The sequence below is a fragment of the Colossoma macropomum genome, unplaced genomic scaffold, assembly GCF_904425465.1.
Source record: "Colossoma macropomum unplaced genomic scaffold, Colossoma_macropomum, whole genome shotgun sequence".
NCBI lineage: Eukaryota > Metazoa > Chordata > Actinopteri > Characiformes > Serrasalmidae > Colossoma > Colossoma macropomum.
In genome coordinates this window covers 168,712-175,446 of record NW_023495723.1, presented here as the reverse complement: position 1 = coordinate 175,446, position 6,735 = coordinate 168,712, and the positions used below count along the sequence as shown (strand labels likewise).

The 6,735-nt window shown below is 37.0% G+C and overlaps 1 long non-coding RNA gene across 1 annotated transcript; it reads right to left on the bottom strand.

Moving 5' to 3' along the window:
* Positions 1 to 1,958: 1,958 nt before the first annotated feature.
* Positions 1,959 to 6,389, bottom strand: LOC118802843. The gene is made up of 4 exons (XR_005006786.1): positions 6,346 to 6,389; positions 3,907 to 3,975; positions 2,403 to 2,467; positions 1,959 to 2,045 (listed from the first exon to the last, which is right to left on the bottom strand). It is a non-coding gene; the product is annotated as an uncharacterized LOC118802843 (long non-coding RNA).
* Positions 6,390 to 6,735: the final 346 nt, after the last annotated feature.

The window sequence follows — 6,735 nt, the reverse complement described above, 5'->3', positions numbered from 1 at the left end:
AGGGCGTGTTAAAATCTGTATTGAGACAGTACATATTTTTCAGGGACATTCATGGCCGTTTCAACATGACACCAAGCTGATTCTGTATGTGGTACAACAGCATGACTGTAAACTGGGTAAATGTAGTCTAAATAAGACTAGGTTTAATCCATATCCAGGAAACTAGTCCTAGGGCATTAATGTTTTAGAAATGAAGACATTCTGACAGACATTTTCTGGTTGGTCACTAAACATTACATGTTTGGCTACAACCACTGTGGACCTTCACGAGAACAATAATATGAATATAGACGACTGAGCTTGTCTTCTGGAATATTTTATTATGAACACCAGCATGAATGGATATACTCCACATTGTTCAGTAGGTCACTCAGATTTACCACAGGTTCTCAGTGAAAGAGGAAAGCTCACCACAGACCCTGAACCACAGCCACAGCACAGAAACAGTTACTGTTTGCTTGCAATTAACATGTTGGAAAAAATAAAACAAAATGTGTTAAACTCAGCAAATAAATAGAGATAACCTTTGCTTTAAAACACCATATTAATATGATCTCTATAGATGTGTTAACCTATTTTCACTTAGAAAATCAACAAAAATATCATTTCAACATGTCAAACATTTACATACAACTGAATAAATAGACAATGGACATGAATACTCAAGCACACCCTGTACATACAAATGCACACAGAGTCAATTCTACCCCCAGATGAAGGACTTAATTCCAAAACTCATCACAGACCACTTTTAGGAATGCTTCTTTTGGTTCTCTCCTTTTAGTTAAGCTGTTATAGTCAGATCTGCTGGAGTCGTTAGCCACACTCTGGAAATGTTCACATTCTCTGTTTTACATACACCCAAAAAGAACAAAACAAATTCTATCTCCCTACCTTTTTCCGAGTACACTGATGGATGAATGTCTGTCGAGCTCTCCTGCTACCCGCTTCAGACCAGTTGCCAATGCCCCAGCTACCGCCACTTGCCCCAGCTACCACCATTTGCCTTGGACTAGCTGCCCACCCTACACTGAAGTTTTCATGGACTCCTAACTATTACTACTACTACTACTATTAATATTAGTAGTATAATAATTTTGTAGGTAGTTTGACCAGAGGAGGATGGGTCCCCCCATGTGAGCCTTGGTTCCTCCCAAGGTTTCTTCCCCAGCTCTGAGGGAGTTTTTCCTTGCCACTGTCGCCCCTGGCTTGCTCACCTGGAGGATTTACATTTCATGTTAAAACTTTGTGCTTAATGGATTTCTGTGAAGCTGCTTTGTGACAACATCAGTTGTAAAAAGCGCGATACAAATAAATTTGATTTGAGTTGGTGTGGAAGAACCTGACTGGCCTCAACCCGACTGAACACTTTTGGGATGAACTGGAACGTCGATTGTGAGCCAGACCCTCTCGTCCAACATCAGTGTCTGACCTCACAAATGCTTTTCTGCATGAATGGGCACAAGTTCCCACAGACACTCTCCAAAATCTTGTGGAAAGCTTCCCAGAAGAGTGGAGGCTGTTAGAGCCACAAAGATGGGACAACTCCATAAAGAAAGGGATGGCCAACAGGCTCACACAGGTGTGATGGTCAGTATATAAATTATACTTGACAAATATGTTCCAGTATCTCGGTTCCTGCAGATTCCCAGTGTACAGTCTTGATCCATAGTGCCTTTCTTTGTAGCACAAATTTTTTGTTTGTGTTTTACAGTTGTTACAGCCTAGTCATAACTGACTTAATACTACTACTACTACTACTACTAATAATAATAATAATAATAATAATATACAAATATTACAGCACAATCAAGGATTACTTCAACATTCATTAATACAAAAATAAGTTATTGAGGTATGAACAAAAATTTGAAACAATTATATGTAAATCCAGTTTGAAAATTAAAAAAAATGTTAAAGTGAAGGAGTTCAAACAGAAGCAGATGAGATGCTGTATTATTCTGTATGGATCTTGAAGGCAGTGAGGTCTTCATTCCACACAGCTATGTGTCGACCGCTTGGATGGTGGAATAGAGCGGATCACTCTGAGGGATAAAACAAACATCTACTGTAACACATTACTGTGACATTGTCATGCATTTGCTTGTTTTTTGACTCCGCTTTTGCCTAACTCTATTAAAACATCTTTCGTCTTTTTACACCGCGAGAGTCTGAATTCTGTTGCTTTGTCACAGACATCACTGAAGTTTAGACTGTCAACTGGTCTTTAAATACAACTGCTGACGTTTTAGAGGTCTGATAACATCACAAAGACAAAGAGAAGTGAAACAGCAGAACTCTTTTACACCTTCAGAGATTCATTAGTTCGCTGTTATTTTTAATTGATACAATAGTTAAGAAATGTTGATGTATGAAAGTGAGACATGTTGCAGGTTATTTACCGGGTTGTTCTCAGAGGACTGAGCTTGTGGTATTGAAGGGGAAGCTGCACTTTGGTTCTTCAAGCCTGATAAACAGAAAATGATTCCGACATTATAAACCAGTGTGAGAAGAAATGTTACAAAACCTTTAACTCCCTCCACTCACTCTTTCACTTTCAGCATGATTCTTTAGTATCTTATTACGCCTGTTTAACCCTTTTGTTTAAGGAACTTCTGTTTATTTGACTACATTGTAAATGAGTTTTCTCCCTCAGTGAGTGTGTTTACATGCACTCAATAATCCAATCATAATCAGATTTCTGTAGTTATCTGATTATTCAAATGGTCATGTAAACACCATACTCCGATCTAGAAATCTGATTAAGAAATCTGATAAAGAGGCTGGATTTTAGCTCAGTAATCAGGTTTCTCAGTGCATGTAAACTCTTAGTCTGATTTCTTTCGGATTTCTGAGTCTGCGCATGTGTGAAAACAGATGGTGGTGTCACGAGCGTTGCCATGAGACGCAACCAAACACTTTTGGAGCGACGCTGAAACCAAACCTGAAATAAAGGATTTAAATATTCTTCATCTTCTAGATGATGTTTGTTCATATTTTAAGGTAAAGTGGCGCAAAGTTTAAAAAAAAAAGCCGCAGCATGAAGTTTGAGTTTTACTTTATGTTTATGTCACGTCTTCTTCTGTGAGTTTATTGGCTGGATGCAAAGTAGAAATCTGATTACTGTCTGACTCATGTAGACCTGGAGTTTCCTATTATCTTATTACTCAAGTGCACGTAAACGTGTTGATTGGATTACTGACAAAATCTGATTTTCTGCACTTATTGGATTATGAAGTACATGTAAACACAGTGCATGATGATTTTAAACATGGTAAAAAAAAGTGCACAGTTTGTATTTATTTGCTACATTTATAGAAAAACAATTAGAAAGAGTTAATTAAATGTGCCATAGCTTTTACACGTCACATTTTTTCCCAGTACATTAAATTTAGTACATAAACAGTAATTATGCGTTAAAATGCAGGGAATTGAGTTCTCTGCAGAGAATGTGTTTTCATTTAAAATTCAATAAAACATGCCGCTTGACCAGTTGCGTCCAAGCTTTATATTTCATATATACATATATGTATATATAGCTTCGGTTGTTGTTCTTTCTGAAAGTGCTCAGATGAATCGCAGTTTCTGTTTAACACTTAAGAGACAGAGTATAAAAAGACAACGTCTCATGACCAAAAAGTCCCATTAACAGTAATTAAAGTTACTGTAAACATGCAGACATGATGTTAAAATGCAGCCCTGGACAGTGTGGTCAGGAACTAGTCTGAGATGGTACATGTAGTGAAAGGATGTGGTTCCACACGCTGCCTGCTGAGGAAGTCTGTTTAGCCGAGTGCTGCATAATCTCATATAAAGAAGCAGAAGCAGGAGATTTTAATCAGCTCTGCAGCGTCAGATAAACAACAGTAGATGTAGATAAACAACAGAAACGTCTGAAGTTTTTACCCAGTTTTATGACATCTGGATCCCCTGCCAGCACGTAAATGGCTTCATATTCCCTTGGAGGAGAAGATGCTGTGAAAGAGAAGAGAAATCCAGTTAATAATCAACACCACGTCTGTACATAGACTGCCTGTAAAACGTTTAGGGACACCTTGCTTTGTTTTGAAATTTAAATTTTTGTGTTGTTGCTTTCTAAAGAAATAAGAAACAAAACCCGCAAAGGTCTTCTTTTGTCTGACAACAAGTTTTGCATAAATAATGATTTGAAAGTTTTATTTTCCAGACTATTTTAAAGCTAGAGCTGCAGTACGTAGGTCCAGGCTAGAGACTTTTTTATTGTATTCAAACTTGATAGTAGTTATACTTGCCTTGGACTTCATAGTATTTGCACTCGGACTTGTCTTGATCTCAGTAGTATTTGTACTCAGATTGGTCTTGATCTCAGGAGTATTTGTAATCAGATTGGTCTTGATCTCAATAATATATGTACTCAGATTGGACTTGATCTCAACCATATTTGTACTCAGATTGGTCTTGATCTCAGTAGTATTTGTACTCAGATTGGTCTTGATCTCAATAGTATTTGTAGTCAGATTGCTCTTGATCTCAATAGTATTTGTACTCGGATTGGTCTTGATCTCAATAGAATTTGTACTCGGATTGGTCTTGATCTCAATAGTATTTGTACTCGGATTGGTCTTGATCTCAATAGTATTTGTACTCGGATTGGTCTTGATCTCAATAGTATTTGTAGTCGGATTGGTCTTGATCTCAATAGTATTTGTACTCGGATTGGTCTTGATCTCAATAGTATTTGTAGTCAGATTGGTCTTGATCTCAATAGTATTTGTACTCAGATTGGTCTTGATCTCAGTAGTATTTGTACTCAGATTGGTCTTGATCTAAATAGTATTTGTACTCAGATTGGACTTGATCTCAATAGTATTTGTAGTCAGATTGGTCTTGATCTCAATAGTATTTGTACTCGGATTGGTCTTGATCTCAATAGTATTTGTAGTCAAAATGGTCTTGATCTCAATAGTATTTGTAGTCAGATTGGTCTTGATCTCAGTAGTATTTGTACACAGATTGGTCTTGATCTCAATAGTATTTGTAGTCAGATTGGTCTTGATCTCAATAGTATTTGTACTCGGATTGGTCTTGATCTCAATAGTATTTGTAGTCAGATTGGTCTTGATCTCAATAGTATTTGTACTCAGATTGGTCTTGATCTCAGTAGTATTTGTACTCAGATTGGTCTTGATCTAAATAGTATTTGTACTCGGATTGGACTTGATCTCAATAGTATTTGTAGTCAGATTGCTCTTGATCTCAATAGTATTTGTACTCAGATTGGTCTTGATCTCAGTAGTATTTGTACTCAGATTGGTCTTGATCTAAATAGTATTTGTACTCAGATTGGTCTTGATCTCAGTAGTATTTGTACTCAGATTGGTCTTGATCTAAATAGTATTTGTACTCAGATTGGTCTTGATCAAAATAGTATTTGTACTCAGATTGGTCTTGATCTCAATAGTATTTGTAGTCAGATTGGTCTTGATCTCAATAGTATTGGTACTCAGATTGGTCTTGATCTCAGTAGTATTTGTACTCAGATTGGTCTTGATCTCAATAGTATTTGTAGTCAGATTGCTCTTGATCTCAATAGTATTTGTACTCGGATTGGTCTTGATCTCAATAGAATTTGTACTCGGATTGGTCTTGATCTCAATAGTATTTGTACTCGGATTGGTCTTGATCTCAATAGTATTTGTACTCGGATTGGTCTTGATCTCAATAGTATTTGTAGTCAGATTGGTCTTGATCTCAATAGTATTTGTACTCGGATTGGTCTTGATCTAAATAGTATTTGTAGTCAGATTGGTCTTGATCTCAATAGTATTTGTACTCAGATTGGTCTTGATCTCAGTAGTATTTGTACTCAGATTGGTCTTGATCTAAATAGTATTTGTACTCGGATTGGACTTGATCTCAATAGTATTTGTAGTCAGATTGCTCTTGATCTCAATAGTATTTGTACTCAGATTGGTCTTGATCTCAGTAGTATTTGTACTCAGATTGGTCTTGATCTAAATAGTATTTCTACTCAGATTGGTCTTGATCAAAATAATATTTGTACTCAGATTGGTCTTGATCTCAATAGTATTTGTACTCAGATTGGTCTTGATCTCAATAGTATTGGTACTCAGATTGGTCTTGATCTCAGTAGTATTTGTACTCAGATTGGTCTTGATCTCAATAGTATTTGTAGTCAGATTGCTCTTGATCTCAATAGTATTTGTACTCGGATTGGTCTTGATCTCAATAGAATTTGTACTCGGATTGGTCTTGATCTCAATAGTATTTGTACTCGGATTGGTCTTGATCTCAATAGTATTTGTACTCGGATTGGTCTTGATCTCAAACTCTGTTAAGGCTCACCAGGCTGTGTGGTCGGCGCAGCGTCATTTACGATTTCGTAGTCATGATCAGTCTTGTTGGCTCTGGCAGCTGAGAACATTAAGACAGACAGTTCAGTACAGGATGATGTGTTGAATGAAAGTCATTGCTGGTATGTTGAACGAGTTGGAAAGTAGCCTTTCATTTGATAAAGATAGTCTCTCACCTTTCCTTTTGAAACAGCATCTCAGTAGAAACAGAGCCAAAACTATCACCAGCACCCCGACCAGCACAGCAAAACCAATAATGAAACCTACAGTCAGAAGAGACGTGGTATAAATTTCTGGATCTAGAATATAAGATCTAGAAATGAGTGAGAGATTCTGTGCTGTGCAGATTGGAGGATTTTCCACTAGAGCTCTAACGCTCTAG